At 43.6% G+C, this 12694-nt stretch overlaps 1 protein-coding gene across 2 annotated transcripts in view; it reads right to left on the reverse strand.

Annotated features, from left to right (window-relative positions):
* STK24 (serine/threonine kinase 24) overlaps positions 1-12694 on the reverse strand; it is a 128847-nt gene that overhangs the window by 77639 nt on the left and 38514 nt on the right. Inside the window, exon 1 of one of the 2 annotated variants that reach the window (XM_084636924.1) lies at positions 8351-8477. The exons of the other annotated variant lie outside the window; for it this stretch is intronic. The gene's annotated coding sequence lies outside the window, so the exon portion shown is untranslated. Of the gene's footprint in view, positions 1-8350; positions 8478-12694 lie in introns of those variants that run through there. 2 annotated transcript variants of the gene reach the window in all.

Raw genomic sequence — 12694 nt, forward strand, 5'->3', positions numbered from 1 at the left:
CTGCCTGGAGGCCCAAGTTCAATGCCACCCTGTGGAGCAGTGCCTGCTACTTCCTGAAATCATCCAGTGGGCTAGTTCTCGAAGGGCCTGCCATTGCCTCGTCCGGAGAGGAGGAGGAGGATTGGACCACCGGAGGAGGTCTAGCGGTGTCCTTACCTGCCAGGGAGGGCGACCTCGGGGGGGGTGGGGGGGAAGGGTACCATTTCCTCACTCACAACGGCTACCAGAGCATCCTGCACCAAACCTGGTGCTGTCTGTGCCGTGGGTGCTGACTTCGGCCTGTCCGATGCAGCAACCAAGGACTGGCAGGAGTGGGGCATCATCATGATGGCAACACCCCAGGCATTTCAATAAGGCCTTTGGGTCGGCCACTGGCCCTGCTACAAGGCCAGCACCAATGCCGCGGACGTGCCCTCCGGAGCCCAATCATGTTGCTGCCTGGGCGAGGGGCTGAACTCTGCCTCCGCGCCAGAAAAGTCATCACCCTCCAGTGAGCAAGGCGGGGCTGTCAAGGCTTGGGTCTGGCAGCTCACCGTCATGGCCAGTGACCAGTGCCAGGAGTGGTCCGACCAGTGTCTGGAGTAGGGAGAGCAGCACCACATCAGGGAGCAACCTCAAGGTCTCAGTGATGGTGACCAATGGCGTGCCAGGGAGATAGTCTACGTGTGGGTGAGCCCCAGCACAAAGAAGGGTATTGGCAGTGCGGTTCCAATGACTTGTAGAGGCAAGCTAGAGACCTGGGCCGATGCGAGACCAAGAATCTGGCAACCTAGGACTCTGCCTTGGCTCTGGAGACCGGTGCGCTTGCTTGTCTTGTGTGAGGCCTTGCTGGCAGGCTTGCCCTCACGGAGAGCCATAGCCAGTTCCATTGCCACACGGGTGCCGACTACGGCGGGGGCACTCTTAACTCACCAGACACCGGGAGCAGAGACAGCGTCGACTGCACCATCGGCTTGGGCCCTCTACCACTCCCTAGAGTTGGTGATGGGTCCTTTTGGTGGGGGAGGGGTGGAGGAACTCCCTGGGGCTGAGCGCTTTTGTGGCTCTGGAGTGGGTGTAAGGTCCAAACAAAGTCCTTTGCCCAGAGTCTCCTGGTCAGGCTTGCTCGGTGGCATCTTCTTTGTTTTCTTCTTCAGCACCAGCAATGGGGATCAGTGCTGGGAAGAGCCCGGTGCCAGCGGTGCGCTACACACCAAAGCGCTGGGTGCTGTCACGGGCCGTGGCAGCTCCAAACCTGGGCATAGGACAGCCTGCATCAGGAGGGCCCTGAAAAGTATGTCATGCTCTCTCTGTGTCTGAGGACAAAAGCTCTTACAGATCCGACAGCGCTCCTTTATGTGGGATTCCCCAAGGCAGCTTAGACAACTATTGTGGGGGTCACTAACAAGCATAGGCTTGTTACACATAGAGCAAGGCTTAAAACCCAGAGACTGGGGCACGCCTGCCTGGGGCAAAGTCCCCACCGGGACACAGTCTAACTAAACAAACAACAGCTACTTAACAACTGGCTAACAAATGATTAAACTATTTACAGCTAAAAGCACAAAGCTGAGATAGGAGACAAAACCACTGACTGCTTGCGAAGCAAGGGACAGAGGCGCTCCAACTGACCACCACAGGCAGCAAGAAGGAACTGAGAGGGTGTAGGGTGGGCGTCGCCTGATATACTGTGTTATGAGCGTGAAACTCTAGAGGGCGCCATAGCCAGCCCTACGGATACTGCTAAGGCAAAAGTCTCCGACAACTGTGCATGTGAGCACGCGCACACCTACAATGGAATGGACATAAGCAACCACCTGAAGAAGAAAGAATTCCCCTCTTTCAAAATGGCTACCATTTCCCTAGTTCTCAATGAGCTAGAGGTCACATACTGCCATCAGTTAAAATGTCCTCTTTCAAAATGGCCATCACCTCCCATTCTTCCCAATAAAAATGAAATCAAGTTACACTTACAGAACATGGAAGCCCCATATGCTGTCAGGAGGCAGAGAGAGGGTATCCTGTGGCCTCAGTCACACTGAAAAAAATGGGAGATAGTGGCCATTTGGAAAAGGCCATCTTAACTAAGGACAGCTCCCATTTGCCAAGATAAAGCAGTCTACCGAGGAACAAACGGAGCCTAGATATTAATGACCCTGCCAGGTACACAGTTTTGAAGTGAGAAGATGGTGCTTCAATGCTGAAGACCTTGTTTCTTGTCTCTAGTTTCGTTGCTTACGTATGTTTATAGAAACACATTGTTGGTTCAAATAAAAACTAATCATTTCTGGATCCAATGCTAGAACACTAACAGGGCAAAATGATCATCATACAACAGCAATCGGCCGATATGCCATTTTAAAACCTCTACAATTGACAATCCCTGGGCTGAGAGATTATTTAGGGGTACCCCAGGTCCTTCAGACTGGTATCTATGGCAAGAGATATCAGTCGCAAATTAGCCAGGGAGATATCAGGATAGCTTGTTTGATCCCTCCCACCATCTGAATTACTCCTTGTGACTGGTGGGATTTGACAAAGCATAGAATTGTGGATCCCAGGATCCACAAGTGAAGGCAATGGAGTACCACTCATGGAACTAGTTTGATTTCCAAGGACATCAGCCCCAGAAGGTGGAGGACATTCAGTGCTGCCAGATTAAGAAAAGATCCAGAGAGCTGTGACTTTGGACCTTATTTCTCCTTGTAATCTTGATTTTGGCAAGCCTTCCTTTCCACTATGCTGAAGAGGGCTTTCCAACAGGGAAAAGCATTGGAAGTGGCATGGGTCAGACGTCTCTTTTTTAAGTTTATCATGAATCATATATAGGAGAGGAATAAATAACATCTGAGAGATTGCATCATGAGGGTCTGACATCATGACCCCCTGGATCTTCCCAGTCCAAAGGAAAAGTGTTGCGGCCATGAACATGTTTAGAATCTTAGAAATGTAGGGCTGGAAGAGACCTCAAGAAGTCATCAAGTCCAGCCCCCTGAGCTGAGGCAGGACCAAGTAAACCTGTATCATCCTTCATAGGAGTTTGTCTAACGTGTTCTTGAAAACCTCCAGTGACACGGATTCCACAACCTCCCTTGGAAGTCTATTCCAGTGCATAACTAACCTTACAGTTTAAAAGGTTTTCCTAATACCTAACCTAAATCTCCCTTGCTGCAGAGTAAGCCCAATACTACTTCTCCTACCTTCAGTGGACATAGAGAACAACTAATCACAGTCCTCTTTATAACAGTCCTTAACATATTTAGGTCCTCCCTCAAGCTTTTTTTCTCAAGACTAAACATGTCTGGTTTTTTAACCTTTCCTCACAGGTCAGGTTTTCTTAACTTTTTATCGTTTTTGTTGCTTTCCATTGGACTTTACATCTTTCTTAAAGCATAGGACCTGAAACTGGTCACAATATTTCAGCTGAAGTCTCACCAGTGCCGAGTACAGTGGGACAATTACCTCCTGTGCCTTACATACAACACTCTTGTTAATACCCTCTCCCCACTCCCTCAGAATATTAGCCTTTTTCGCAATTGCACCACATTGCTGGCTTATACTCAATTTGTGCTCCACTATAACCCCAGATCCTTTTCAGTAGTACTACTGCCTTACCCAGTTATTCCCCACTATGTACTCGTGGTTAATATTCTTGCTACTGAGCCTTTCTGCATGACATATTTGCACACAGCATGTGTCCCAGAAGCTTCAATTGGGTTTTCATTTGCATTACCGGTTGCTCATTAAGTCTTTGTTGTGGCAGGTATGCCTTTTGGCACTTTGGAATCTAACATTATTCCTATGAATTTGCCGCTTTGTGTGGGAATCAGTGTGGAATTGTCCTTCTTGACAATGACATCCAGAGAGGCAGAGGTCTTTGGTACAGAGTCTTTGACCTGTTGTGCAGAAGAAATTCATGTCAGCCACTCATCCAAATATGGGTACACCTAGACTCCTTGTCTCTTTAGGTGAGCTGCAACCACAGCGAGGACCTTGATAAAGACTCCTGCCAGACTGAAGACTCTACTGACAGTGTGATATTCCTATCATAAATTGCAGGAAGTTTTTGTGTGGCAGGAATATCAGGATGTGGAAGTAGGCACCCTGGCTGAGAGCCATGAACCAGTCTACAGGACCAGATGAGAGGATGGAGGAGGCTAAGATGACTACCCAAAACTTGGAATGTCAAATGAAGGCACTCATTCTTATCTTATCTAGTATGCGTCACCACATACTCTTCTTCGAGATCAAGGTGTGAGTGGGAGTAAAAGCCTTTCACTCTGAATTCTTGACTTCGGTACCAGTCCCAATGATAAAGTTTGCCAACGTTAAGAAGTGTTTCAGCACTTACAATGGGTTCCTTCATGCCAATAAAGCACTCTGTTATCTTGGGCACCATGATACTCAGTGCCAAAAAGCTCAGCATAAGTTTCCTCAGTGCCAGAGTGGTCTGCACTGAGTCTTTCAGTACTATCGCAAGGTCAGCCACTTGAATGGTACTGGGTGCAGTACAGTGCTTACTTAAGAAAGTGACTGTCTGTGCCCCTTATGTGCGAGGCTTAGAAGAAGATCTCTGTCTCCTAGAGAAGAAGCAGATTTACGCCTTTCTTGGTATGAGTCTCCTTTTGGCCCGTGCTCTGCATCAAAGTGGAAGTCACCGAGGAGCAAAGCTTGTAAGCGTCCCTCAAGCTTAGGGCAGCAGATAGCATTGCAGCTCATAGGAACAACTAGAGGAGTGAGACTGTCTAGGAGGAGGTGGTCTCATAGCTGGCTTGACTGAGTCAGACAGCGTTTCCATAGAAGTCTCCATTAGATGTTCAGTCTACCTTCTCTGAATGTTAATGTGCAGTAGTCAAGCATAAGCTCTTACTTATGCACAGAAGGTATCTAGCATGACAATCGTTTATAGATATTGCTGAGTCACAGGAAGAGCAGATCCTGAATCCTGGAGCTTTGCCTTCAGCCATTTTGGCTTCCTGAACAGGACGATGGTGGCAAAACCCTATCAGTGCCCTATTTCCACAGGGAATGTCTAGGGTTTTTTTTTTTTAAACCAACAGGTATGCTACCTAACTAACAACTGTAGTTAATAAATTAGAACTGTAGCTAATAAATCTCTTTCAGGTTGAAGAGACAGAGACACTGAAGAGTTCTGTCCCACAGCCCTGGGCATTAAGAAAGAACCTGATAGGTGGCTGAGGATGCCCTATCCCTTATATACTCTGCTAAGGTGGTAACAAGAGTTTCCAGGTCAAAGGCACAACCATAACAGACACTGCTGTTCAAAAGGAATCTGATCTTATGTGCAAGAGGCGCATGTGTATCAGGAGTGGAATCTGTATGGACACCTGAAGAACCACCTCCAAATCTCTGTGATTATCTTAGCCAAGCTCTTGGGAGGGGAAACTTCCTATCCTTCTGAGTCCGTTCAGGGAAGCGTCTTAAGTCCCATCCTTCTGTGAATTCTTTTCTCGAAGTCTTCACTTTAGGTACTGTATAGCTTGTCAAGGATTTATTAAGCTTTATCTATTTTTAGGGTTTTGTTCTGCAATCCATTACCATAGTATCTAAGGACCTGCCACGTAAAATAAACTGGTAACCCACATCCTTAGTGGACTTCTTGGAGTCTCTGGCTCTTTTGCCTTTTTTAGGATATAAATAACTCTGCCTGGGATAAGTGAGCTTTGTTTTGTTTTAAAAGGGGACAGTTGATATTTGTGAAGGTCATTCTGGATGTGGTAGAAAAACTTTTTATAAAAAGAATGATTTTGCAGCATTTCCTAAAAGGTGAGCACACACTTTATTCAGGATTAGAGATATCGGTTAGATTAATGATCTCATGTCAGAAGAGGTTGAGAGGCAACAGCTAGGCCTTCAGGAGCAAGACGGCCAGCTTTATGAGCAGACAGGGCTATGGACTCCTATATCTCTTGAACCACTAAAGATAAATCCTCCTCTAGAAAGTGTTCCCTACTGCTTGACAACTCATCCAACACCTTTTGGCAACCAAACATCCAAGTTTTAGAGCAGAGCCTGAGAGAAATACCTTCTGTGCCTCATGTGGAGGTGACGGAGAATTAGGACATTGAGAAATGTAGTGTCCTCAGCCCAGGAAACTGATGTGCAGCCTTAAGATTTGCGGAGTACAGAAAGAGTTGAACCAAGAGAGGATGCCAAGAAACCTATACTAAGAATAGTCGATTCTTTTCAGAGTGAAGCATGAGCAGGAATCTAATCATTCCAAAATGGAGTAATTGGTACCCAATTAAAAATAAGGTTAAGACAGTTGACCCAGGCTCTGACACTCTCTGCCATGGATTTTTCTTTTTGCCATGTAGATGTTTCCTTAAAGGCTCCAGGAGCAAAGGATATTACTTTTACAGTGCTCCAACACAATTACTCTATGAAGCAATGAACAAGATTTACCAGTAATTGGAGTTGTCCAAATACTATGCCTTCAGAAATCTACAAACTTGGAGTAATGCAACCCTTCTCCCCTGCTTTTATTTTCCCTGCTTTGTATCTCAGCATATTCCAAGACCTTACTGTAATCTTGCACAGAATATCTTCCCATCAGCCTTTTAGGAGCATGGGGAAAGAGACCAGGGTTCTGAAATCCTCATTTTTAGTTCTGTTCTTGCTGAGTTACTGGGAAAGAAATATTCATAAAAGCCTAGACAAAAGTTTTCAGCTACACACACAAATCAGAAGGAAAGCAGAGAAAATGCCTCTCTCTGCCCTTCCCTTACCATCATCCCACATAAACAGATCAACTCAATAGTACAGAAAAACATCTATGATCCACCTGTACATAATCCTTCCCAGGCAACATATTCAGGAACAGAGTAAAACTGACATGGTTTACACCAGCATCAATCTGCTGCTCCTGCTCCTTTTGGCATGTTCAGAAAACTCTGTGGAGAGAAACAGAAGTCCTAATACAATCGTCTGCAAAACTGTCTCATAAGATTTCTGTGTTTTAAATCCAGGTAAGAATCAAGTTCAGATCTACATATCTTCTACATTAAGAAGGTAGAATTCCACAAGAAAATTAACTGGATGGTAATAAGAAGATGAAAATAACAATACTATTTTGCAATTACTCTATATTGCACTTCTCACCCTAAAGGATCCAAAATGCTATATAAACATGACAAGCTTCAACTTCTGATAATTAAGTAGTATGCCCATTTTACATATGGGAAAACCAAGCAAAAAAGGTTAAGTGAGTTGCCCAAGGCCACAAAGGATGTTAGTGCCAGATGTATAACTTGAGAGTTCTGATTGCCAACTATGTGCTCTAAACACACTCCCTTCAACAAATGCACAACTAATTCCATATTAATAAAAAGCCCTGACTCATCCCCAAAGATAACCATACTGAAAGATTTGACATAAAAAAACACTTCCTCCCATTTATGGAAGGATATGTGGTCTTGTTCCTAGTTTGTTTCATATAATGCTCTCTGGAATAAGAACAAGAAAAGCAAGACCTATAATATCCGACCTTTCTTGTGAATCATCTTAATGCAGACTTCATCTCTGGAATTAAGACTGGGATCACAATTTATTCTTCTTAGCTAACTATCTCTTCACCACAAAGTCTATGCCCTCTAAAGGGAAGAACAGCAACGGCAACTTAAAAAGGTAAAGTCTGCTGCTACTAAGAACTTATCCAGGGAGCAATTATTATTCTGGAGGTGTAAACAGCAGCACTGGACCAAGATGCAAGTATTTCTCAAGACTGTGCCTTAGACAAGCAACATGTTCCTTCAGGGACACATTTCCCCTTAAGAGAATAAAACGCAGTGCATGCTGCTTCTGGGAGATTCAGTTGTAGAACAACTCTTTCTAGCAATCTAGCTTGTACACAAAGAATTAAATGGAAGGATTTGGTATCTGGGAGTCCTCCAGAGATCCTTTACAGATCCTTTATTTCATATATTGAGGGGGATGCTTATTGTTTTTTTCTCCCAATTTGATCCCAAAAGGACATGAATTCAGAGACGCTCAAGTATTGAGACAGATCCAAAACATGAAAACAAAAAAGGGGTATGGGGGACAGGAAATAACTGACTTTTGTACAAACCACAGGAAGTATAAAGTTTCCTTTCCTCTATTTGAGAGCACATTATGAGCTGAATGAACCAGGGCTGTTGATAGTGACGTTTATTTCCATGAACCTAAATGGGGCTAGAACCAGCTGATGAGGCCTTCAAAAATTTTCAAAAGATCTGAGCAAATATTTTCATAGATGAGCCATGAACAGAAATCTGTGGGAGATGGTAAAGCTGTACTGAAGAATATTACCAAGTTGAGGTGCAGGACTGATGAGAAGTATTTGGCTCAGGAGCATTTCTGAGATGCTTACCTCCTTTGAAGTCTGTTGGCATCAGGATGAATGTTAGCTGTCCTCGGGCTGCCATCCCTTTGAGGGGAGGGAGATACAGACGAGCCCAAAGGTTCTCTTCTAAACACAAATCCTTACTCGAAGCTGGCCAAAAGGTCCCTGCAATCAAAGAAATCATTGTGGTTTTGCACGTGGCACATTTAGGTCCTTTTGTCAAGGTTTGTCAGCCTTCTAACATGTTCAGCCACAAAGAGAAAAAGAAAAATCATCTGTTGTGCAGCCAAGGCAGAACAGAGACTAGGGAAAGAGAAGGGAAAGTGGGCATTCTTAGACACTGCTGTAACCCATGTAAACATAGGCTAAAAGATCTTCCCTTTAGAGGGCATAGATCATAGAGGCTTAGGGCATACACACCTAAGCAGAACATCCTTGGTGAACGACATCTGTAAGCAAATTTTCCTTTGGAAATGTATAATCAGCTAACATTTAGACCATCTCTGCTTGAACCTTTTAAATTTCCATACACACTTACTGGTCAATGAGTCCTACAGTCTAACCTAACCATAGCAGTTAAGCTAGAATAATCAAAATTCATTTAACAAAACTACATTCAATTAGCTTCAGCAACTACAGTAGTAGTATATCATTAATCCAGTTCTAACAACATTACTTGAAAAATCACTTGCTAGAAAGCATATAATGCAAAAATAATCAAAATTCTCTCCCAAAAATTTGACACAGTGACTAGTCCACAATCCAACAACTCTCCAAAAATCAGGTTAAAATTAATTTCCTTAGAGAATTTCACCTCTCGGGGGAACTGTGCTCCTACAAAAGTAGAGTATAATAAACTTCATAAACTAGCTTTATCATAAATTATCATTTTATTTGCTGAAAAGACTTTTTCAGCCTATATAATCATCCTTTGACAAATGCTCGTGGTAAGATTAATCCTTTTCACCACAGACAATTGCCTGTACCTGCAAACTTTACTCATGCAAGCACCTCCAGTGAAGTTGACTGAAATACATGTATAGTACTTTCCAGAGTTGGCCCACCATCTAAAAAACTTTATAAACAACAAAGAAGAGGTTCCCATAACCTTCCCCCCACCATCACCTCCGCCCCTGGTCTCCTTTCAGACTGACATCTGCTCTCTCTCTCTGATCTCTCTTCCTGGCAATACACCAAAAATGTAAACACAACATGGGAAATGTACTCAATATATTTTTACATGCACAAACATATGTTCTTACTCTTCTATATCCACTCACAGAATAACTCCATAAGCTTTTCCATGTCCCAGGTCTGCAATCAGTCTGTCATCCTGACTTGTGTTTTCCCTTTACTCATTGCGTTCAGGTTGTTCTAAACCCCATTGCTTCTTTTACATTTCCACAATCAGCCTTTACTTTCCAAAACCTTTGTCCATATCCTGATAGTCTCCTGCTTTGATTACTGTAATCATCTTCTCTTTGGCCTTATCATCCAACTGGCTCTTTAGCCCCAAAACATTGCCAAATTCATCTGCTTTGCCCACAACTCTCGTCAGATGACTCTTCCTTTTATAAAATCCCAAAGGAACTTCTTTTCTTTTGTAGATTAATATTTTATTGTTGTCTTTTCAATTAATCAATTTATGAAGTAGCAACACTTACAAATTGTACAGTCATTCCTCAATACACAGTATAATGGCCGTCAAAAACACACCATCATGTATTAATATTTTACACATGTAAAGATTAGTATTTTTCCCCCATCCTGCTCCTACAATTACCTTCTCTCAGATCAGTTTTAGCTGGTAGAATTCACTTGAAGACCCAAACCAAATATATTAATATGTTAATCCTGCAATGCACTCACAAAGTTAGCTGACTGATTTCGGCTACCTACTGATGAAACTGTAGCATTAAAACATGTGATGTAATAAAACAGATAGGCTTACCAAATCTCCAATTCCATGGTATCGATAACCAAGGAAAGAAATCACTTAATTATTTGTAACAAACTTTGAAGTATATTATGATTCTCCTTCAGTGGCAGGGCAATAGTAGATAGCATGCTTAATGCTTTACTTCAAGTATGAAGGTTTGTGATTTTGAGCTGAAAGTCCCCATGCTGACAGTGCATGGGGGTGAAGGGTCATCATTACATCTATTTCCCTTATAATAAAGCACATTACAGGCAGCACTGTTTTCTGTGGGGATACTGGATTTCCTACATCCCAGAAACAGGAATTATGTACATAACTCCTAAATTCAGATGAAATTTTGACATCACTCATGATAAATTTAGGCTGTGGGCACAAACTTTCTCTTTGTAAAACACTGTAGGAGGAGGGTCAGCAACTAAAGCTCCCTCATAGTTGAAAGTAATAGCTACCAGGAGGACTACCTTCATTTGGTGATGAGAGAGAGAATACACATAGCCATAGGCTCAAGGAGGGTGGGGGGACACACCATTAAAGCTAAAAGAACTAAATTTGAATCCCACATTGGGGTGGGATCTTTCTCAGGTGGGAAGTGTCTATCTAATCCTTTCAGGACTCTAATTGTCATAGGGTTGGGAAACAGACTTTCCCTCCTCATGAGGATGGGATACAGAGATAGCTGCCAAATGAAATCTCAGAGAACCAATAGAGTCTTTTACGCTTAGGTGAAGCAGATAATCCAGAACGAATGGTAGCCTGTAAAGGTCTCAGAGGTTCCTTTCTGCTGGGGCCACAAAGAGAACCTCTTCCACCAGGTATACTCACCTCAAGAGAGGGAAGGCTTTCAGCTATTTAAGAGAACATTCTGGAGTCCAAAGAAACAGTCAGTTTCCTGGGGAGTTAACCACTAAGCATCCAAGGACTCAGATGTAGGCTGAGAGGTCTGTGATGCAACACCTAGCCATGGTCCTGTGAAAGTATGTTCAAGACCTGAGGGAGACACATGGGATCTTGAATCAAAAGACTCAAAAGATCTAAGAATCAATGCTGTCAAGGCCAGGCTGGCACTAACAAAATAAAAATAGTGTGATCCTGCCTGAGTTTGCACAAAACCCATGAAACAAAGGGGATGGGGGGAAAAGCAAATAGAAGTTTCCCCTTCCAGGACAGTATAAGGAAAGTGTATGACAAAGACCCCAGGCTCTGACCTGCTCTTGAACAGAACAGATTACACTTCCTCTTCGGTCAGGTTAAGAGGTTTATTTCCCACATTCCTCAAGTCTGGAAAATGGACTTTGCTACATAAGATCTGAGCAACCATTTGTGATCTCTGTTGAATGTTTTGCTAAGATGGCCTGCCGTACAGTTCTGAACTCCCTGGAAAGTGAGATGCCTGGAGTGTAATGGCATTCTTGATGTAGAAAGTCCAAAAGCTTATTGCCTCCTGGCAAAAGGGGCCTGATCTGGCACCTCCTTCTTGTTCAAATAGAACACAGCAGCAGTGTTGTCTGTGAGTACTTGTTCTGTACACTCCCTGATGTGGGGAAGAAACACCTGACAGGCCAGACAGATAGCTCAGTGCTCTCAAACATTATGTGGAGAGAGTGAGAGATCCTCATCTGACAACATACCTTGAGCTTGGAGATCCCCTAAATGAGATCCTCATCTGAGACATGAAGGGCAAAGTTGGGGAAAAGGGAATTCGGGATGTAAAAGGTTAACTGGTAAGCATAGTCTTACAGGTTATTCCCCGCACCGGCCGAAGTGGGCTCAGCCTGGCTGGAGCAGGCCCATCCATGTTGGCCAGATGGGCCCAAACCACTTAAATGGTTAACAGTTTTAAACGACATTTTTAATCGTTTAAATTGTTAACTTTTAAAAAGGTATTTACATCCTTAAAGGGAACCCCCTTTCATACATTGGCAGAGTCCATCCACTAATCTGGGGATGTCAGAACACTTGCAGGTACGTGAGCAAGTATGTCTACCAGATAAGAGGGTTGATAGACCGACCTCAATCACCTCTGCATGACTGAGGTGCAGTCTGGCATGCTGAGTCATGTATGTACAAGCTGCAATGTGACCTAGAAGTCTCAGGCAATTCCTCACTATTGTATGAAGATACATCTTGAAGTCTTGCACAAGAGCAATATCACCTGAAACCTGGTCTGAGGTAAAAAAAAGTCTCACTCTTACAGAGACAAAAACTGCCCCTATGAACTGATTCTCTACAGAGGGAGAAGAACTGACTTGTTCTTATTAATCAATAGGCTCAGTGGAAAAAAAGGACAGGATCTTTCTGACAGCTACCTCCACTGTCTGGATTGACCTAGAATCAACCAACCATCCAGAAATGGGTATACCTGGACACCCACTTTCCTGAGATGTGCTGCAACCTCTGCCATTCACTTTCTGAAGACGTGAGAGGCTGAGGAA

The sequence above is a fragment of the Lepidochelys olivacea genome (assembly GCF_965140295.1).
Source record: "Lepidochelys olivacea isolate rLepOli2 genome assembly, chromosome: 1".
NCBI lineage: Eukaryota > Metazoa > Chordata > Testudines > Cheloniidae > Lepidochelys > Lepidochelys olivacea.